General features: G+C 43.5%; 1 protein-coding gene across 4 annotated transcripts in view; it reads left to right on the forward strand.

The window, feature by feature from the left end:
• The window catches only part of LOC121557518 (tenascin), a 128,782-nt gene that overhangs the window by 41,883 nt on the left and 63,287 nt on the right, over positions 1-23,612 (forward strand). The window contains exon 1 of one of the 4 annotated variants that reach the window (XM_041871117.2): positions 13,879-14,224. The exons of 1 other annotated variant lie outside the window; for it this stretch is intronic. The gene's annotated coding sequence lies outside the window, so the exon portion shown is untranslated. Of the gene's footprint in view, positions 1-13,878; positions 14,225-23,612 lie in introns of those variants that run through there. 2 more of the 4 variants (XM_041871114.2, XM_041871118.2) reach the window with 2 other exon arrangements.

Genomic DNA, 23,612 nt, shown 5'->3' on the forward strand with positions numbered 1-23,612 from the left:
GAACCAAGTAGAAAAACATCCTAATGGTATATCCATGGAGGCGGCAACAACTTAATGGATGTTTAAAGCATCACTTAAGATTGACTATACTAACATACAAACCCGCTTATCTGATCTTTGCAGACAGGGATTGCTTTCCTGTTGGGCCTAAATCCTGACCCCTGACCTTGTGTCCATCACGGGAGTCCACACCATTATGATGGATGGTTGTTTTCTCTGAGCTGGGCTGTTCAGGATCCAGATTCTACTGACGGCTCAAAGCTGATTTATTGCAGTCCGTGGTCACTGTTAGATAACAAACTGTAGATTCCTGACTGAGGCTTCCCTTCCATGCTGAGCTATTTGATCTTTATGGATCTTTCTGGCTGTAGCAGCAGGCTTCATGCAGGGGGCAGAGAGGAAGAGAGAGACAGGCCAAAGCCCCCAGTCTGCCGGAGGAAAGGTCACCAGACTAGAGGTCCTCACCTCCACCTCCTGATCTCTGATCACTGTTGTGGGGGCTAGGAGGATATGGACAGTGTTTTAATGGAGCTATAAACCATACAATAAGTCAATCATCTCTTCCTTATTCAGTTATCTCTTCTTGTAATTGACCAGTTCTCCCTTGAAAAATAAGTCCCCTGACCTCAATGGGACGTCCTGGATAAATAAAGGTTAAATATTATGTTTAATGTCCCAGCTGTGCAGACAGCTGCAGATGAAGAGTTAAATAATAATATGACATTAGTAATATGACCATCCCCGAGCCCATCACTGATACATGTACTCATGTTACACCTGAAGGAGAGGGCATTGTGACATCTCCTAAGCAAAGGGCAACATTTCAAATCTGTGGACCACCAACAGGCCTGTCCCAAGGAAGACATCAATCATGTGGGGCTTCTATCCCCTGTATGGTGGCAGGGCCTGGTATTTCCTTGAAATGAGGAGGGCTTACAAAGGCCTTTATTCAGACAGACCACCTCATCCCCTGTCACCCCAGCCCCCTGCAGCCTGTCACACAAGCACACACACACACGCACATCTCCCTTGTCACCTGTCACTCGTCTACTCAGTTAAGGTGCAGAGGTCACGGATGATCAGATGGTCATCATTGGGAAGTCTGTCATCATCTCAGATGATTATAGGGTTGACCTTAGTGTGTAGATCTATAAATGTATAGCATGGTACAATTTGATGTCATTTAATAGGTCGTATTCCTATAATTGAAGGTGTAATGGCAGAATAATGTATTTCACTGACATTGAATGTTGGTTTGCACAACTGTAGCATTATATTGAAATACACAGTGATAGCATATCCTTTGGAACCCTACCGTTATGTTTTCTGTGACATTCTCTACTTTGTTCAGATATGATAGATTTAAAGGGGTGCTATTGTTTTAGTTGTTGTTAAAATATTCACACCCTTAGCAGGGTGAAGGCCCCATGTAGTCTTTTTAATTGTATTTTTAAAGCATCACTGTATGTCTAATAAATCACTGTGTGTGCTTATTTCATGAAAATAACTCCAAATACATGTTTTATCATTCATTTCCCTAAGCCTCCTTTTACCATTGAAATGCTCAGTCTGATCGTGTGGGCGGCGCTCTGTACAATGTATAACATATTTTTTGTGTACATCTGTAGGGGAATAAAATGTGATTTATCAGTGCATTGTGTTTACTATGTGTATATAGTAGAAGATATGTTTTGGCGGATATGATCGTCTAGACTTTAGAGCCTACCTCACTTACCCCTTCAAACTAGTATGATACATATGCAAAGAAAAGATGACTGGTCATTGGTCCGAATAATCAGATCAGATTGTGATGTCATGATCTGGGCCAAAAACTCCATCCCATCTGAACACTATGGGTGCATTCGTAAATTAGCTCTGGTTATCTACTCAGATTTCAGAGCACTCTCGTCTGAATGTGGCAGAGAGCAGAGTAACTGATACATTTATGACACTCAACAACAGTTGAATATGGCCGGTATCAGTAAACGTAGGCAAAAAAACGTAATTAAATTGTTGCCAGCAGCACAGTTACACTCACCAATGCTCTGGATAACATGAAAACAGCTTAACCAGCTCTGCTAGGGCGAGTAAAATGGTCAGAGTGAGGTGTTCTCTCATTTGAGGTCAGAACGCTTGGATCAACCCTACTCCTCGGCCAGAGCGTCCAGTGTGCGCTCTGAATGCTCCGAGAGCGAAACGTTCTGAATTTACGAACAGACAATCTGACAACGCTCTGAATTTACGAATGCCCAGAGCGCACTCTGAGCGCACTCTGGCACTCCAGAATGAATTTACGAACACACCCTATGAATTTCCAGGCATTTTTTAAAACAGCTCTTAAACAAAAAGGGCATTATTATCATTTTCATAATTTCAGTGTTATTTTTGACGTCATAGTGTGGAAATCTAATAAAAAAAATTACTTTAATATTTTTATTAGTAAAGTAGATTTCCTTTTGAATGGTGTGTGCTTGTGTGTGTGTGTGTGTGTGTGTAGGAAGAAGAGTTGACAGGGCTTGCTGCCAGTACTTCTGAAGCGTGACTTCTATTTAGCCTGTGCTGGATTACTGACACTGGGGACGGAGAAATGCAGCTGAAAGGAATTGGTGATAAGATGAAGCAGACAAGAAATACCAAAATGGGAGGTGGGGGTGGGAGGGAGGGAGACTGGGGTGGGTGGGGGTGGGAGGGAGACAGGGGTTGTTGGGGGTGGGAGGGAGACTGGGGTGGGTGGGGGTGGGAGGGAGACTGGGGTGGGGGTGGGAGGGAGGGAGACTGGGGTGGGTGAGGGTGGGAGGAAGACAGGGGTGGGTGGGGGGTGGGAGGGAGACTGGGGTGGGGGTGGGAGGGAGGGAGGGAGACTGGGGTGGGTGAGGGTGGGAGGGAGACAGGGGTGGGTGGGGGTGGGAGGGAGACTGGGGTGGGTGGGGGTGGGAGGGAGACTGGGGTGGGTGGGGGTGGGAGGTAGACTGGGGTGGGGGGTGGGAGGGAGGGAGGAGACTGGGGTGGGTGGGGGTGGGAGGGAGACTGGGGTGGGTGGGGGAGGGAGGGAGACTGGGGTGGGTGGGGGAGGGAGGAAGACTGGGGTGGGTGGGGGTGGGAGGGAGACAGGGGTGGGGGTGGACACAAAGAGATGGCTTTGACGCAAAATGAAATATCAAGTCTGAAGGAGATGCATGGGAAAAAAGAGGAAACCAGCAGCAAAGCAGGTTGAATCCAAATGGCAATTCTGAGAGGGTGACATTTCAGGAGATTTTAACTCAATCTCATATGAAAGGAAAGGTTTTGGAGCTACATTAAAGGGGACAGCGCAATTTCAATGTAAATTAAATTTATAAACAGTTTGAGAAAAAAACTCATACTGTAGATCCTAAGCATTTTTTTATTAATTTTTTGAATATATTGTAACATATTTGGCAAAAAGAGAACCAACCATACCATAACCCATCAGCATATAAATGAACTGGTTTTCCATTCTTCCTTCCTAGTTTTCAAACAGCTTTCCCCTCGCTTGCATCCTCCCTCTCCCATTCCTCATGCATCTGACGACAGAATCAATCATGTTACTGATAGGTAGTGATAGATATTGATGAGGTATGTGCATGACACAGACACACACTGTGGCTGCTATGGGAAGGAGGAACTCAGCTGTTCTACTACACACTACAATTACTCATCCCCTTCCTAACCATCCTGGACTGGAGACTGGAGGTGATTTAGCCCAAGCCCCCCTTCTTCAACATTGTCCAGACCTCCCATTTACATTGGCTACCATAACCCAAACTAAGCTCATTTGTCCCCAGAATAGACCCATGATCTCTCCTTTGTTCCGTCCACAACCTCCCATTTATTTCCCCCCAAGAGAGCAGACAAAAGAGTAAAAGTGAGAGCTGAACCCTTGGCGCAGACAGGCTGTGGAGAATGGCCCATAGTGACTGCTGGTGTCTGAATGGGGTTGGGGATGCTGTGGTGGGGCTGAGGATGGGGATCCCCCTATAACTCTGCCTCTGCTCTGTTAAGATACCCCCCCAGCCAATGTTTGCCCGTCTCGACCACCAGGATGCTTTGATTGTTCTATGAAATCAATATTCTATCCATGGAATTAGAATCATTCTAATTCTATGATTATATCTCAGCTAGTCGCCGTGATCCTTGCCCTATTTGATTACCTCCACTAATTGCTCTCTACAAGTTATCAGTGAGCCTCCTTTTATGCATATGCATGAGCCAGACACAGGCTGTATTCTATTTTATGGTTCAAATGTTCCTTTTTACTTCCTCTCTTTCTTGGTTAATAATAAAGCTTTGAGACTTAAGACTTGTTGACAGCTCCAATCCTCGGCTTAGTCCTTCCTTGCGTCTCGTGGGGCCAACGACATCACATTTCGACATTAGTTCATGGTGCTTTACAGACTGGAAGACACTCTGTTAACTCTGCGACATGTTAATCTAGACAGGAAATAATCCTGACAAATAGCAGTAGTCTGTCTCCTCTCCTACCTGTGTCACATGAATAAGTAATCAGTTCAATGCTGGAACACACAGTGTGAACTGCCATGAGATTCCACAGGCGTCTCTCGTTCTGTAGAGCTTAAAGCTTGAGCAGATATGAGGAAGGTCTCAGCAGGTGTTCAGAAAGATGCATATTCCAAAAACTGTCAGTTTATGTCATAATATACTCTAGTACACGTGTTCCACACCAGTGTTTAATGTAGTCATTGGAACACTGTGGGTTCAAAATGAAAGTGAGAAACTGAAAAAATAGTGATGCTCTTGTTAGATGTTAAGATGTTCATAATTTAAACACTTAGATATCTGGGATGATGAGTTGTTTTATTGCATTAGGGTGCATTAGAATGGTGCATTGGAAATGATGCAGACAATTACATTGATAGAACCAACAATCTGTGTGCAATATTAAAGCTGATCTACAAAAAAAAAAGAAGAAGAATACACAAGGTGCAATTTCGATTGTTCATCATCAGTTTTTCTCTTGTTATGTCAGTCACTGAGAGTCACTCAATTAGCCCATGTCAGCAAAACATTTTTAGATTGCAAGTTAGTCTTGCGGCCAGCTATCTAAACTTGTAGTAATCATGGTCGAATTACCAACCGGGGTGGGCCCCCATTGATGTTGTTGTCACCAGATCAGTCAGATATCATATTAAAAACTGCAAACATTTCTCTCCACACTATGGCAAGATTTATTTTGGGTAGAATTGAGAAAATTAGCTGTAAAACTGCCAATTATTCTCTCCGCCCCATGGAACGTTTTGTAGATGTCACGCCCTGGCTCTGGGGACACTGTTATGTTGAGCCAGGGTGTGTAGATCAATGTGTTTGGTTTCTATGGGTGCTATTTCTATGTTGGCCAGAGTGGCTCCCAATCAGAGGCAACGAGTGTCAGGTGTTGCTGGCTGTCTCTGATTGGGAGCCATATTTATACAGTCTGTTTTTCATTCGTGTTTGTGGGATTTTGTTTCCAGTCGGTTTGTGTTAGACCGTGAACTGTCACGATATCGTTTTGTTCATTTGACGCTAAATAAAGAGTATGTTTGCCTGCAACGCTGCGCCTTGGTCCTCATCTCTGTTCGACGAGCGTGACAGAAAATCCCACCAAAACTGGACCAAGCAGCGTGTCCAGGAGCCATCGCCAGGGGAATCGCTGGCAGATCTCCGTGGCAACCTCGACTGGGTCAAGCCTAGTGAGGAGCAGAGAGGGTGGACTTGGGAACAGTGGAGGAAGAGCTTCGACTGGGTCAAGCCAATTGAGGAGCTGAATGGCGGGAGTTGGAAGCAGAAGAGCGAGAGTTGGGCGAGAACTATAGAGGCCTGGCCCACGGGGAGGAGAGACCCCCAGAAAATTTTTAGGGGGGGGCTCACGACGTCGGGGCAGCAGGAGGCCGCGATAGAGCGGTCCAGCGGGTTGGCAGAGGAGGCCGCCAGGTTACGGGGGCCACTGGTCGAAGAGGGGATGGAAGGTGTAGAGGCACGGCGAGAGGTACTGGGGTGTGTTACCAGTCCGGTCCGGCCCGTTCCAGATCCCGGTGTAGGGCCAGTGGTGTGTGTCCCCAGTACGGTCCAGTCTGTTCCTGCTCCTCGCACCAAGTCAGTGGTGCGCTTCGTCAGCCCGGCTCGGCCCGTTCCTGCTCCCCGCACCAAGTCAGTGGTGCGCTTCGTCAGCCCGGCTCGGCCCGTTCCTGCTCCCCGCACCAAGTCAGTGGTGCGCTTCGTCAGCCCGGCTCGGCCCGTTCCTGCTCCCCGCACCAAGTCAGTGGTGCGCCCGTCCAGCTTCGGCTCGGCCCGTTCCTGCTCCCCGCACCAAGTCAGTGGTGCGCTCGTCAGCCCGCTCGGCCCGTTCCTGCTCCCGCACCAAGTCGGTGGTGCGCCCGTCAGCCGGCTCGGCCCGTTCCTGCTCCCCGCACCAAGTCAGTGGTGCGTTTCGTCAGCCCGGTTCGGCTCACTCCTGCTCCTCACACCAAGCCAGTGGTGTGCGTTGTCAGTCCAGCACGGCCCGTGCCTGTTCTCCACACCAAGCCAGTGGTGGGCGTCGTCCAGTCCGGCACGGCCCGTGCCTGTTCCACTGGTGCCTGGTTCGGCACTGGTCAGATGTTTTACGCCGGAGCTAGAGCAATCCGCTCCATCAGTGTGCAGTCCAGCTCCGGACAGCGGGGCCAGACCGGACCAGGGGTACTTTGGGGGTTGGAGAGGGAGCGGGGATCAGGCCCGAGCCGGATCCGCCGCCTAGGCGGAGTGCCCACCCGGTCCCTCCCCCTGTGGTATTTGGTTGACGCGGTCGGAGTCCGCGCCTTTAGGGGGGGGTACTGTCACGCCCTGGCTCTGGGGACACTGTTATGTTGAGCCAGGGTGTGTAGATCAATGTGTTTGGTTTCTATGGGTGCTATTTCTATGTTGGCCAGAGTGGCTCCCAATCAGAGGCAACGAGTGTCAGGTGTTGCTGGCTGTCTCTGATTGGGAGCCATATTTATACAGTCTGTTTTTCATTCGTGTTTGTGGGATTTTGTTTCCAGTCGGTTTGTGTTAGACCGTGAACTGTCACGATATCGTTTTGTTCATTTGACGCTAAATAAAGAGTATGTTTGCCTGCAACGCTGCGCCTTGGTCCTCTTCTCTGTTCGACGAGCGTGACAGTAGAATTGCATGCAATTAGTTTTAAAATTGCAAAATCGTCACTCCACCCTATGTAGAAATGTGTACATTTGATTTAAAACTGCATGTTCTCTACGCCCTTTGGCATGGTGTGTCACTGTGGCATTTCCCTGGCATTTACCGGGTACAGTTCTGCATCCAAACACTGGCTGCCAGGCCGCCATCTCTGGGGTGAGGATGAGGTCCGGTCTCAGGGGTCACACTTTCCCCAGGAGGTCACAACTCCCCAGCTCTGACCTGGCTCACATTAGCACATTCCACACACTGTGCTCGCTCAAGCTGCCACCCAAACAGCACCCTATTCCCTATATAATGCACTACGTTTGACCAGCAGCACCCTATTCCCTATATAATGTACTACATTTGACCAGCAGCACCCTAGTCCCTATATAATGAACTACTTTTGACCAGCAGCACCCTAGTCCCCATATAATGCGCTACGTTTGAAGAGCAGCACCCTAGTCCCTATATAATGCACTATGTTTGACCAGGGCCCAATGAAAACATTGCCCCTTTGAATCATAAACAGTCAGGGGTCAGGATTAGTTCATAGTTTCCCTGGGTGCAGGTTAAATATGTTCCATTGGCTCCATTAGTAGAGAGGAATCAGCCCATTAAAAGTCCCCCGATAACGTTCTCATTCAGCAGCCCAATCTGTGCTCCCTAGACCCCACATTCACTGTTGAGCCCTTTGCCGGACCAGTCAGGAGAAGGTGGTTTACTTGTCTCTAAATGTTCTGTTTGTTTATGGGAAGATGTGTTGGCACTCAGTCCCTGATGTTTAAAATGGGCAATATCTGAGCTAATAGAAAAACATACAGAACTGAGAGAGAGAAATATATGGAGAGACATATTCAGCTGTTTATGTTTTAACAGGCTATACCTTTCAATCACTCTGAACTGGAAAATTAAATGTAGGCCTTATGTCAGATTTTGTTAAACTGGTCCATCTCTTTATACAAGGGATGGACAGGGCAATTATTTAGTAATACAACAGTTTTTAAACATATCCATAGCAAATGAGGAGAAAATTACACTGACATGAATTGAAAACTATTTTGCAGCTAATCGTTGATTTCATGCATTCATATGCATGAGTGTCATGCATGTCGGGCCAGTCATAAAAGTGTCCTGAACCCTGAGATGGTTAGCAGCAGTTGTGTAATGAAAACCAGAGGTCAGTCAGTCACTGTGGACACAACACCAACTGTGGCAACACAAAAGGTGGGAGGACCTTGCTTGCTGGGATTACACAGGTCAGGAGCAGCATTAAAGTCACAAGGTCCTGTCATTATGTTGGGAGATTTACAGGCGTTTTATAAGGCTCTACACAGCTGAGAAGTGTGGGAGGTTTGATTGTGTGTGTTCTATGTGTGTGTGTGTCTGTGTGGTCCACGGCATCAGCCAGACTAAAGAGGCACCTCCAAGCTCCCAGCAGTGTCTTCTACCTTCTTTGTGTGTTTATACAGGTATCATCTTATTATGTTAGTAGGCTCATAAATAAGTGTAGTCTAATTGGTTCCATTTTTATATTTCCGCCAATTCAGCATGATTTGTTTTGCCAAATGTTCATTGATTTATAGAAAAAGAACCATAGAACAATGAAATAGAAAGAAAGCATCCTCTGTCCTCTAGCTTTCTGCTTGAGCCTATCCTGGAGCCATGTATTTTCCCTTCCTGGGTTATGAATTATGGATCCCTTCTAAACTGCGTTTTTCTCTCTTGTTTAACTTACTGCAGCCACAGGCTTAATGTGTTGATGGCTGATTTTACTGGCACAGTCACTCCACCCTAGCCGAGTGCTCTCCACTTACAGATCCACTGACAGATTCCTTTCCTCCCATTGCTGTGTTATCATCTCATTACTGCATTAAGCAGCATGGGTTCCTGTATACTCACTGAGTGTCAGGAGGAGTGGAGAGAGACTGGAGTATATCTTCTCCTCTCGGTGCTGCTCTGCTGTCCAAGTTGACCCTCCCTGAGGATTTAACTCACACCGCAATGGCTAGCGGGCATTAAGGATGAAGGACGGAGGGAGGGAGGGAGAGAGGGAGAGAGAGAGGGAGAGAGAGAGAGAGAGAGAGAGAGAGAGAGAGAGAGAGAGAGAGAGAGAGAGAGAGAGAGAGAGAGAGAGAGAGAGAGAGAGAGAGAGAGAGAGAGAGAGAGAGAGAGAGAGAGAGAGAGAGAGAGAGAGAGAGAGAGAGAGAGAGAGAGAGAGAGAGAGAGGCAGTCAACAGGACCAAGGCCCATTATTACCTGTGAATTCATTTTTAATGAGGTAAACAGGTCTTTCCAGGTCATCTGCACCCTCAGTGGGTGGTGTGTCTGCCCCATCAGCTGCCTGACTACCTAGTGCTTTGACACAGAGCATTGCTGCAGGGGCTCCATCCCATAATTAGGTCTCACTGTCATTGACCGAAAGTGTCTCTCACTTCCTGCCGAGTCCTTTTCCTCGCCTTGAAGTTGAGTGCCACTAATTATACAGTGGCAGAAGACCTTATTAAATGTGCTCCAGGCAACCTTTGCTTTAGTTTTTCTTCTCACTATGGCAAACTAGCTCCACAAATAAGTAACTAGAGCGCTATATTGATTTCAAATGCATAGAAATGGGAAGCAATTCCCTGCGTCTAATGGCAAGATGTTCAATGTCGTTCTAGAGAGAGATGTACTAAATAGACCGCTAAATAGTTAGTTAAACAGTTAACCAATAGCTACCCGGACTATCTGCACTGACCTTTTTTGCACTAACTCTTTTGACTCATTACATACGCTGCTGCTACTGTTTATTATCTATCCTGTTGCCTAGTCACTTTATCCCTTCCTATATGTACATATCTACCTCAATTACCTCATACCCCTGCACATCGACTTGGTACTGGTACCTCGTGTATATAGCCAAGTTATCATTACTCATTGTGTATTTATTATTATTTATCAATTATTTCTTATTTTTTTCTCTCTGCATTGTTGTGAAGGTCCGGTAAGTAAGCATTTCACTGTTAGTCTACACCTGTTGTTTATGAAGCGTGTGACATACTGTATACAATTTGATTTGACCTACTGGCTGTCCTTTTGCATGCAGTTTCTCGAGGTACAGTATATCTTCATTCTTACGCAATACATTATCAATATGGCAGCAGCATTTAGCCCAGGTTGTCACCCCCTCCCCACTTGACATATCCTAGCAGCATAATTTTATCAGACATGTACATTTAAATGCCAGTCGATAAATCAGAACATCCTTCTGCAAGTGTCTGGTTCCGGAGAGCGACGAGATTGGATGACAGGGAAGGATGCGCTTGCACACACAGACGTCAGCAGGGAAATCAAACTCTGTTCCATGGTCAGTAGACTGAGGTAGGCGCATGACAAACAGAGACTAGTCAAGCTCCCACAGCAATTCCCTGTGAATCCTCCCTGTCCTCCATGGCTGTGCTGCTGTGAAAGAAAGAGAAGGAGAGAGATAAATGTTTATTTAGTCACATGCACAGGGTCGCTGCAACTGCATCGCAGATGTAGTTGCAGTGTGCAGGGAAAGTCTTAAGCTCCGAGCTCCAACAGTGCAGGTGTGACTGAAACAATAAACAATCAAAGGGAATTGAAGGAGTGAGAGGAGGAGAGAGAGAGGAGGAGAGAGAAGAAGAGGGAATAGAAAAAGAGAGAGAAGATGAGACAGAGACAAGAAGAGAGAGAAGAAGAGAGAGAAGAGGAGAGAGAAGAAGAGAGAGAAGAGGAGAAGAGAGAAAAGAGGAGAGAGAAGAAGAGAGAGAAGAGAGAGAAGAAGAGAGAAGAGTAGAAGTAGAAAGAGAAGAAGAGAGAGAAGAGGAGAGAGAAGAGGAGAGAGGAGAGAGAAGAAGAGAGAGAAGAGGAGAGAGAAGAGGAGAGAGGAGAGAGAAGAAGAGAGAGAAGAGGAGAGAGAAGAAGAGAGAGAAGAAGAGAGAGTAGAAGAGAGAGGAGAAGAGAGAGTGCGACAGGAAGGTGAGAACAGGAACAGATGGAGAGGCGCAGTACGTGTTCCACATGATCGTAGCGACTCTGTGTGTACAGACATACTCATTTAAAACAGGTGCTATACTTAGACATGGCTCCACAGCCTTTTTCCATCCTAAAGTGAATGAAGACATTGATTTCATTAGAACACAGTGTCACAAATCACAATTATAAGAACTGAGTGTTAACACAGCTAGAAATCTATATGCTAGATCCCTTTTACCCTCAGGAGAGCGAAAGCAAAATGAATCAGGCACCTCAAGTAAAGGAATATTATTTAATACCCAATGGCCGTGCTACATATACAGTATGTGCCACTGTGTTTTGTATTGGATTTGGAGGGGGGGAGGATATTTTCTGCATGACTGGTAACTGGCTGTCAATAACAAGAAGGGGATAATTTCCCCTGCTGATAGAAAGCCCCTCTCTCCCAGAATGCAAGTCTCCCTGTCTCAGTCTCCCCTCACCACACACCACTACGTCCTCCTTCTCACACACCAGCCATGTTTATCACTGTGAATGTGTCCCAAATGGCACCCTATTCCCTATATAGTGCATTACTTTTGAACAGAGACATATGGTCCCTGCTCAAAGGTAGTGCACTATATAGGGATTAAGGTGCCATTTGGAACACACATTGTGTGTGGGGGGTTTCTGACAGAGGAGGAGGACTGGAGGAGTACATCCTTAAGGCTGTGGATGTGTCCCAAATGGCACCCTATTCCCTATACAGTGCACTACATTTAAAAAATCAGAATCCATATGGGTCCTGGTGTAAAGTAGTGCACTATAAAGGGAATAGGGTGCCATTGGGGACATATTTTGTTTTATATGGAGAACTTCCATAGACTGGCACCATTAGAATATTCTATATTTGTTTTTTTGTGTCATATCAGCACAATTTCATATTGAAGAGCAGAAAGCTAATGAGGGTTGATTTATTTTTCATCGTCAAAGGGGTTCTTGAACGTTCCCCAAGGGAAGGTCCCCCCCCGATGCACCATCATCATCAGCACCAGAGCCTTTGTAGCCCCCCGATTAGACTGGAGGTCGGGTCACATACTGACTTAATGAGTGTCACTCGATTCTCCGAGCTGCCTCTTATGAAATATATTTGATGCACATCTTCTCCCTTTGAAGTCCCTGGGAATGAGGGGACACTGCCTGAGAGCATTTTGGCTCTGGCTGGGTCCTGCCTTGTCCTTCTTGGTTGTTCCTGTGTTTATTTGAGGTGGGGCTGACTGTTTACACTAAATGCTTGGTGCAGCACAGCTCACGGCTGGAAATCAACCAGCATCCTCTGGGTCCTGCTCTTCCCATAGCCCCTGTAGTCTTTAAATGAGGAGGCCAGGTTCTAGCCCTTGTAGTCTCTAAATGAGGAGGCCAGGTTCTAGGCCTGTAGTCTCTAAATGAGGAGGCCAGGTTCTAGCCCTTGTAGTCTCTAAATGAGGAGGCCAGGTTCTAGGCCCTGTAGTCTCTAAATGAGGAGGCCAGGTTCTAGCCCTTGTAGTCTCTAAATGAGGAGGCCAGGTTCTAGCCCTTGTAGTCTCTAAATGAGGAGGCCAGGTTCTAGCCCTTGTAGTCTCTAAATGAGGAGGCCAGGTTCTAGCCCTTGTAGTCTCTAAATGAGGAGGCCAGGTTCTAGCCCTTGTAGTCTCTAAATGAGGAGGCCAGGTTCTAGCCCTTGTAGTCTCTAAATGACGAGGCCAGGTTCTAGGCCTTGTATACTCTAAATGAGGAGGCCAGGTTCTAGGCACTGTAGTCTCTAAATGAGGACGCCAGGTTGGTTCACTCCAGGCATGGGTACAGAGCAGAGGGACGGAGGTAGGTACTGGGCTTTGTCTCAAGTGGCACACTGTTCCCTATTTAGTGAACTACTTTTGACAGGAGCCCTATGTGCCCTGGTCAAAAGAAGTGCACTATAAAGGAAATAGGGTGCCATTTGGGATGCATTCTGTATTTAAACACACATTAATCGAGGACTGTGTGGTTGGTAGAGTGCTGTATGGAGAGCAGGCTAGCTTGGTTCTGTTTAATGTTATGCATCAGGTTTCAGAGGGTTCAGTATTCTGGTGGATTTGAGGATGGTATAGCCGATATTATCAACCGGGTGGTTCAAGCCCTGAATGCTGATTGGCTGAAAGCTGTGGTATATCCGACCGTATACCACGGGTATGACAAATAATAACTATAAACTAATTACGTTGGTAACCAGTTTATAGTAGCAATAAAGCACCTTGAGGGTTTGTGGTATACTGTATAGCCAATATATCACGTCTAAGGGTTGTATCCAGGCTCCGCATTGCGTTGTGCTTAAGAACAGCCCTTAGCCGTGGTACATTGTCCATACCACACCGCCTCATCCTTATTACTTAAATAAGGGATAAGAGGACTAATAACAAAGAACTTAGAAAACTGATCCTCATCAGCATTATCATCATCATCAAAAAGCAGAGGCAGTCACTCTAGCTACTTTTCTTGTTTATATTCTAGTCTAAAATTATATGTTAATGCAGCCTTGAATTCACTAATTTATTCCTCTTCCATTGGCTGCTCCACTTTGTGGCTAATGGTCCATCCCCCCTCAAACCCTCAGTTCCCCCCTCTCTCTCCCCTCTCTTTACTGTGAGCGAGCGGGATCCAGCCTTGAGGCATCCCTTTTCAACTCCTCAGCTTCCAGTCAGATGGAGGGGGGGGGTATTTAAGAGTGCTAGGTGGGAGTGGGGTCTGACCGCATAGTCTACTATTTAAGAGAAAGGGAATTCTCCCTCCCTCTCTCTTTCACTCAGTCCCTAGCTCTCCTGTCTTCTCTCTCTCTCTTTCTCTCTCTCCTCTCACTGGCTACATCATCAGCAGTCTGGGTCTCTAGGTAGATGGAATAGACTGACTGAGAGAAGGAGAGAAAAATGATTGAACTGTCATTGCTTTAGAAGGCAAAGACACAGACCCACAAGAACATTTGTTTCAGGCTTTGGTTTCTTTGAGCCAAGCTCTCACATAGTTCCTTTTTGTTCTGTAACGCTGATTTAGCTCCGGTGGAGAGATTCTGTGAATTCAGTGGAAGGTAAGCTGCTCCTGTGTTTAGCTGTGTGCAACTTTATGTTGTTCTGTTTGAATTAGAATTAATGCTGATGTCTAGATTTTGTGCAATCAGATAATTTAAGATTTTTGTTAGTGTAACTTAATTTAGTATGGATTTGTATTATTATTACAGAAATATCACAGTGGGAAATACAATCTATTGAATGTTTTTGGTTTGTCTTAAAATATTAATCTTGACAGGAAATTATGTATTTATTGCAAACCAAATAAATATATAGCAAAATATTTCAAAATAGTAAACTGTGGATTATAATGAGATATTTTCCAGTCATCAAAGTGGAGTCTTGTATTGTTTGCCTTTTATTCTTTTTAACAAGCGAAGACTTCTAAAGTGGTCCTCTGTAGCTCAGCTGGTAGAGCACAGCGCTTGTAACGCTAAGGTAGTGGGTTCGATCCCTGGGACCACCCATACACAAAAAAAATAATGTATGCACGCATGACTGTAAGTCGCTTTGGATAAAAGCGTCTGCTAAATGGCATATTATATTATTATTATTATTATTATTATAAAGCTGGCTTAGTTTGTTCCATCATTACTGAGAATAATTTACTGTACATGCTCAAAGGTACCAATTACAGTTTATGAGGGAAGTTGTTCACCACATTTTTTTACATGCTTCTACTAATTACCTCTTACCTAATCTCATCCACCAGCCTGCTCCCGCTCTCTATTGAGCCTGGGGATGAGGTTAGCTGGGTCTTACCTGAACAGAGGGAAAATGGTACATTGAGTGAACCAAGATGTTGATCATCTACTGAATAATTCTGCCTGTGTTCAGTTGCAGTCAACTGGGGTTAGGGATAGGAGTAGGGATAGGGGTAGGGTTGTTCTGTGTGTGCTGCCTCCTGCAGCCTGCCAGATATGAGTCTGTAGACCTACTGTATGTGTGCCAGCAGACATTGGGCTTCTGCAGCCCAGGAGTCAGACAGATGCTGTGCAATACAGTTGCTCTCTCTATTCTCTACTCTCTCTATTCTCTCTACTCTCTCTACTCTCTACTCTCTGTAATCTATACTCTCTCTACTCACTCTGTTCTCTCTATTCTCTAATCTCTACTCTCTCTACTCTCTCTACTCTCTACTCGCTGTAATCTCTACTCACTCTACTCACTCTGTTCTCTCTATTCTCTACTCTATACTCTCTCTACTCGCTCTACTCGCTCTGTTCTCTCTACTCTCTTTACTCTCTTTACTCTCTCTACTCTCTACTCTCTCCGTTCTCTCTACTCTCTACGCTCCCTGTTCTCCCTACTCTCTACTCACTCTGTTCTCTCTACTCTCTACTCTCTCTGTTCTCTCTACTCTCTCTACTCTCTACTCTCTCTACTCGCTCTACTCACTCTGTTCTCTCTACTCTCTTTACTCTCTTTACTCTCTCTACTCTCTCTACTCTCTACTCTCTCCATTCTCTCTACTCTCTACTCTCCCTGTTCTCCCTACTCTCTACTCACTCTGTTCTCTATACTCTCTACTCTCTATGTTCTCTCTACTCTCCCTGTTCTCTGTACTCTCTAATCTCTCTGTTATCTCTACTCTCTCTACTCTCTACTCTCTCTACTCTCTACTCTCTCTGTTCTCTATTATCTCTACTCTCTCTACTCTATTATCTCTACTCTCTCTATTCTCTATACTCTCTCTACTCTATCCTTTCTCTCTATTCCTTCTACTCTCTCTACTCTATCCTATCTCTCTACTCTCTCTACTCTCTCTATTCTCTACTCTCTCTGTTATCTATTATCTCCACTCTCTCCACTCTCTCCACTCTCTCTACTCTCTCTACTCTCTATTCTCTCTACTCTCTATATTCTCTCTATTATCTCTACTCTCTCTACTCTCTCTATTCTCTCTATTATCTCTACTCTCTCTACTCTCTTTATTCTCTCTACTCTCTCTATTATCTCTACTCTCTACTCTCTCTACTCTCTCTACTCTCTACCCTTTCTATTATCTCTACTCTCTCTACTCTCTCTTCTCTCTCTATTCTCTCTATTATCTCTACTCTCTCTATAATCTCTGCTCTCTCTACTCTCTCTACTCACTCTATTATCTCTACTCTCTCTACTCTCTCTATTATCTCGACTCTCTTTACGCTCTCTACTCTCTCTACTCTCTCTATTCTCTCTACTCTCTATATTATCTCTACTCTCTCTACTCTCTCTATTCTCTCTACTCTCTCTATTATCTCTACTCTCTCTACTCTCTCTACTCTCTCTATCTCTACTCTATCTACTCTCTCTATTCTCTCTATTCTCTCTACTCTCTCTACTCTCTCTGTTCTCTCTATTATCTCTACTCTCTCTATTATCTCTGCTCTCTCTACTCTCCCTACTCACTCTATTATCTCTACTCTCTCTATTCTCTCTATTATATCTACTCTCTTTACGCTCTCTACTCTCTCTCTCTATTCTCTCTATTCTCTCTATTATCTCTACTCTCTCTACTCTCTCTACTCTCTATTATCTATACTCTCTCTGTTATCTCTGCTCTCTCTATTATCTCTACTCTCTCTCTACTCACTCTATTATCTCTACTCTCTCTATTCTCTATATTATCTCTACTCTCTTTACGCTCTCTACTTTCTCTACTCTCTCTATTCTCTCTACTATCTCTATTATCTCTGCTCTCTCTCTCTACTCACTCTATTATCTCTACTCTCTCTATTCTCTCTATTATCTCTACTCCCTCTACTCTCTCTATTATCTCTACTCTCTCTATTATCTATGCTCTATCTCTACTCACTCTATTATCTCTACTCTGTATATTCTCTCTATATCGCTACTCTCTTTACGCTCTCCATTCTCTCTACTCTCTCTATTCTCTCTACTCTCTCTATTATCTCTACTTTGTCTACTCTCTCTACTCTCTCTACTCTCTCTATTCTTTCTATTCTCTCTACTCTCTCTATTCTTCTCTCTCTACTCTCTGCTCTCTCTACTCTCTATTTTCTCTATATTATCTCTACTCTCTCTATTATCTCTACTCTCTCTACTCTCTTTGTTCTCTCTACTCTCTCTATTATCTCTACTTTCTCTACTCTCTCTATTATCTCTACTTTCTCTACTCTCTCTATTCTCTACTCTCTACTCTCTACTCTCTCTATTATCTCTAATCTCTCTACTCTCTCTATTATCTCTATTATCTCTATTATCTCTTCTCTCTTTACGCTCTCTATTCTCTCTACTCTCTCTATTATCTCTACTCTCTCTACTCTCTCTATTCTCTCTACTCTCTCTACTCTCTCTAGTCTCTCTACTCTCTCTATCTCTGCTCTCTCTACTCTCTCTATTCTCTCTATTCTCTCTACTCTCTCTATCTCTACTCGCTCTACTCTCTCTATCTCTACTCAATCTACTCTCTCTATTCTCTCTATTCTCTCTACTCTCTCTACACTCTCTGCTCTCTCTACTCTCTCTATTATCTCTGCTCTCTCTCTCTACTCACTCTATTATCTCTACTCTCTCTATTCTCTCTATTATCTCTACTCTCTCTATTATCTCTACTCTCTCTATTCTCTCTGCTCTCTCTCTCTACTCACTCTATTATCTCTACTCTCTCTATTCTCTCTATTATCTCTACTCTCTTTACTCTCTCTACTCTCTCTACTCTCTCTATTCTCTCTACTCTCTCTATCTCTACTTTCTCTATTCTTTATATTCTCTCTACTCTCTCTATTTCTTCTCTCTCTACTCTCTCTGCTCTCTCTACTCTTTCTTTTCTCTATATTATGTCTACTCTCTCTATTATCTCTACTCTCTCTACTCTCTTTGTTCTCTCTACTCTCACTATTTTCTCTACTTTTTCTACTCTCTCTATTATCTCTACTCTCTCTACTCTCTCTATTCTCTACTCTCTACTCTCTCTATTATCTATACTCTCTCTATTATCTCTACTTTCTCTACTCTCTCTATTATCTCTACTCTCTATACTCTCTCTATTCTCTACTCTCTACTCTCTACTCTCTCTAGTATCTCTACTCTCTCTACTCTCTCTATAATATCTACTCTCTCTATTCTCTCTAGTCTCTTTATCATCTCTACTCTCTCTACTCTCTCTATTCTCTCTACTCTCTCTGTTCTCTCTATTATCTCTACTCTCTCTACTCTCTCTATTCTCTCTACTCTCTCTACTCTCTTTACTCTCCCTACTCTCTCTATACTCTCTACTCTCGCTCCTGGTTCTCTCATTGTACGATCGGTACAAAGTACTAGCTGGCAGTTCTGCTGACTCTCCCTCCATCTAGTCTATGTGCTGTTCAGCACTAGGCTACAGGCAGCGTATCTGTGTGTGCATGTATGGTCTTCAACCCTCACTTATCTCCTATATCAGAGGGCTCAGAGAGAGAGCTTATTGGATGGGATTTTCGATAGTGATTACGCCCCTGTAAAAGATTACACCCCTGTGACTGTGATGACTGTGACTGTAATGACTGTGACTGTGAATGAGAGTAGATGGGAGGATGTGTGTGGAGCGTCGAGCATGTATGTGTATTGAGATGTGTGTGTCTTGGGGCACTGTGTGTGGATATCTCTCTATTATCTCTACTCACTCTACTCTCTCTATTCTCTCTTTCTCTCTACTCTCTCTATTCTCTCTACACCCTTTCTACTCTCTCTATTCTCTCTACACTCTCTACTCTCTTTATTCTCTCTACTCTCTCTATTATCTCTACTCTCTACTCTCTCTACTCTCTCTACTCTCTACCCTTTCTATTATCTCTACTCTCTCTGCTCTCTCTATTCTCTCTATTATATATACTCTCTCTATTATCTCTGCTCTCTCTACTCTCTCTACTCACTCTATTATCTCTACTCTCTCTACTCTCTCTATTATCTCTACTCTCTTTACGCTCTCTACTCTCTCTACTCAATCTATTCTCTCTACCCTCTATATTATCTCTACTCTCTCTACTCTCTCTATTCTCTCTACTCTCTCTATTATCTCTACACCCTCTCTACTCTCTCTATTCTTTCTATTCTCTCTACTCTCTCTATTCTTCTCTCTCTACTCTCTCTGCTCTCTCTACTCTCTACTCTCTCTGTTATCACTACTCACTCTGTTCTCTATTATCTGTACTCTCTCTACTCTCTCTATTATCTCCACTCTCTCCACTCTCTCCACTCTCTCTACTCTCTCTATTCTCTATATTATCTCTACTCTCTCTACTCTCTCTATTCTCTCTTTCTCTCTACTCTCTCTATTCTCTCTACACCCTCTCTACTCTCTCTATTCTCTCTACACTCTCTACTCTCTTTATTCTCTCTACTCTCTCTATTATCTCTACTCTCTACTCTCTCTACTCTCTCTACTCTCTACCCTTTCTATTATCTCTGCTCTCTCTACTCTCTCTACTCACTCTATTATCTCTACTCTCTCTACTCTCTCTATTATCTCTACTCTCTTTACGCTCTCTACTCTCTCTACTCTCTCTATTTTCTCTACTCTCTCTATTATCTCTACTCTCTCTACTCTCTCTATCTCTACTCTATCTACTCTCTCTATTCTCTCTATTCTCTCTACTCTCTCTACTCTCTCTGCTCTCTCTAATCTCTCTATTATCTATACTCTCTCTATTATCTCTGCTCTCTCTACTCTCTCTACTCACTCTATTATCTCTACTCTCTCTATTCTCTCTATTATATCTACTCTCTTTACGCTCTCTACTCTCTCTACTCTCTCTATTCTCTCTACTCTCTCTACTCTCCCTGTTCTCTCTACTCTCTACTCCCTCTGTTATCTCTACTCTCTCTACTCTCTACTCTCTCTACTCTCTACTCGCTCTGTTCTCTATTATCTCTACTCTCTCTACTCTATTATCTCTACTCTCTCTATTCTCTATACTCTCTCTACTCTATCCTTTCTCTCTATTCCTTCTACTCTTTCTACTCTATCCTATCTCTCTACTCTCTCTACTCTCTCTATTCTCTACTCTCTCTGTTATCTATTATCTCCACTCTCTCCACTCTCTCCACTCTCTCTACTCTCTCTACTCTCTATTCTCTCTACTCTCTATATTCTCTCTATTATCTCTACTCTCTCTACTCTCTCTATTCTCTCTATTATCTCTACTCTCTCTACTCTCTTTATTCTCTCTACTCTCTCTATTATCTCTACTCTCTACTCTCTCTACTCTCTCTACTCTCTACCCTTTCTATTATCTCTACTATCTCTACTCTCTCTGCTCTCTCTATTCTCTCTATTATCTCTACTCTCTCTATTATCTCTGCTCTCTCTACTCTCTCTACTCACTCTATTAACTCTACTCTCTCTACTCTCTCTATTATCTCTACTCTCTTTACGCTCTCTACTCTCTCTACTCTCTCTATTCTCTCTACTCTCTATATTATCTATACTCTCTCTACTCTCTCTATTCTCTCTACTCTCTCTATTATCTCTACTCTCTCTACTCTCTCTACTCTCTCTATCTCTACTCTATCTACTCTCTCTATTCTCTCTATTATCTCTACTCTCTCTACTCTCTTTATTCTCTCTACTCTCTCTATTATCTCTACTCTCTACTCTCTCTACTCTCTCTACTCTCTACCCTTTCTATTATCTCTACTATCTCTACTCTCTCTGCTCTCTCTATTCTCTCTATTATCTCTACTCTCTCTATTATCTCTGCTCTCTCTACTCTCTCTACTCACTCTATTAACTCTACTCTCTCTACTCTCTCTATTATCTCTACTCTCTTTACGCTCTCTACTCTCTCTACTCTCTCTATTCTCTCTACTCTCTATATTATCTATACTCTCTCTACTCTCTCTATTCTCTCTACTCTCTCTATTATCTCTACTCTCTCTACTCTCTCTACTCTCTCTATCTCTACTCTATCTACTCTCTCTACTCTCTCTATTATCTCTGCTCTCTCTACTCTCCCTACTCTCTCTATTATCTCCACTCTCTCCACTCTCTCCACTCTCTCTACTCTCTCTATTCTCTATATTATCTCTACTCTCTCTACTCTCTCTATTCTCTCTTTCTCTCTACTCTCTCTATTCTCTCTACACCCTCTCTACTCTCTCTATTCTCTCTACACTCTCCACTCTCTTTATTATCTCTAATCTCTCTATTATCTCTACTCTCTACTCTCTCTACTCTCTCTACTCTCTACCCTTTCTATTATCTCTGCTCTCTCTACTCTCTCTACTCACTCTATTATCTCTACTCTCTCTACTCTCTCTATTATCTCTACTCTCTTTACGCTCTCTACTCTCTTTACTCTCTCTATTTTCTCTACTCTCTCTATTATCTCTACTCTCTCTACTCTCTCTATATCTACTCTGTCTACTCTCTCTATTCTCTCTATTCTCTCTACTCTCTCTACTCTCTCTGCTCTCTCTAATCTCTCTATTATCTCTACTCTCTCTATTACCTCTGCTCTCTCTACTCTCTCTACTCACTCTATTATCTCTACTCTCTCTATTCTCTCTATTATATCTACTCTCTTTACGCTCTCTACTCTCTCTACTCTCTCTATTCTCTCTACTCTCTCTACTCTCCCTGTTCTCTCTACTCTCTACTCCCTCTGTTATCTCTACTCTCTCTACTCTCTACTCTCTCTACTCTCTACTCTCTCTGTTCTCTATTATCTCTACTCTCTCTACTCTATTATCTCTACTCTCTCTATTCTCTATACTCTCTCTACTCTATCCTTTCTCTCTATTCCTTCTACTCTTTCTACTCTATCCTATCTCTCTACTCTCTCTACTCTCTCTATTCTCTACTCTCTCTGTTATCTATTATCTCCACTCTCTCCACTCTCTCCACTCTCTCTACTCTCTCTACTCTCTATTCTCTCTACTCTCTATATTCTCTCTATTATCTCTACTCTCTCTACTCTCTCTATTCTCTCTATTATCTCTACTCTCTCTACTCTCTTTATTCTCTCTACTCTCTCTATTATCTCTACTCTCTACTCTCTCTACTCTCTCTACTCTCTACCCTTTCTATTATCTCTACTATCTCTACTCTCTCTGCTCTCTCTATTCTCTCTATTATCTCTACTCTCTCTATTATCTCTGCTCTCTCTACTCTCTCTACTCACTCTATTATCTCTACTCTCTCTACTCTCTCTATTATCTCGACTCTCTTTACGCTCTCTACTCTCTCTACTCTCTCTATTCTCTCTACTCTCTATATTATCTATACTCTCTCTACTCTCTCTATTCTCTCTACTCTCTCTATTATCTCTACTCTCTCTACTCTCTCTACTCTCTCTATCTCTACTATATCTACTCTCTCTACTCTCTCTATTATCTCTGCTCTCTCTACTCTCCCTACTCACTCTATTATCTCTACTCTCTCTATTCTCTCTATTATATCTACTCTCTTTACGCTCTCTACTCTCTCTCTATTCTCTCTATTCTCTCTATTATCTCTACTCTCTCTACTCTCTCTACTCTCTATTATCTATACTCTCTCTGTTATCTCTGCTCTCTCTATTATCTCTACTCTCTCTCTACTCACTCTATTATCTCTACTCTCTCTATTCTCTATATTATCTCTACTCTCTTTACGCTCTCTACTCTCTCTACTCTCTCTATTCTCTCTACTATCTCTATTATCTCTGCTCTCTCTCTCTACTCACTCTATTATCTCTACTCTCTCTATTCTCTCTATTCTCTCTATTATCTCTACTCCCTCTATTCTTTCTATTTTCTCTACTCTCTCTATTCTTCTCTCTCTACTCTCTCTGCTCTCTCTACTCTCTATTTTCTATATATATTATCTCTACTCTCTCTATTATCTCTACTCTCTCTACTCTCTTTGTTCTCTCTACTCTCTCTATTATCTCTACTTTCTCTACTCTCTCTATTATCTCTACTCTCTCTACTCTCTCTATTCTCTACTCTCTACTCTCTACTCTCTCTATTATCTCTAATCTCTCTACTCTCTCTATTATCTCTATTATCTCTTCTCTCTTTACGCTCTCTATTCTCTCTACTCTCTCTATTATCTCTACTCTCTCTACTCTCTCTATTCTCTCTACTCTCTCTATCATCTCTACTCTCTCTAGTCTCTCTACTCTCTCTATCTCTGCTCTCTCTACTCTCTCTATTCTCTCTATTCTCTCTACTCTCTCTATCTCTACTCGCTCTACTCTCTCTATCTCTACTCAATCTACTCTCTCTATTCTCTCTATTCTCTCTACTCTCTCTACACTCTCTGCTCTCTCTACTCTCTCTATTATCTCTGCTCTCTCTCTCTACTCACTCTATTATCTCTACTCTCTCTATTCTCTCTATTATCTCTACTCTCTCTACTCTCTCTATTATCTCTACTCTCTCTATTCTCTCTGCTCTCTCTCTCTACTCACTCTATTATCTCTACTCTCTCTATTCTCTCTATTA

The sequence above is a fragment of the Coregonus clupeaformis genome, chromosome 18, assembly GCF_020615455.1.
Source record: "Coregonus clupeaformis isolate EN_2021a chromosome 18, ASM2061545v1, whole genome shotgun sequence".
NCBI classification, from domain to species: domain Eukaryota; kingdom Metazoa; phylum Chordata; class Actinopteri; order Salmoniformes; family Salmonidae; genus Coregonus; species Coregonus clupeaformis.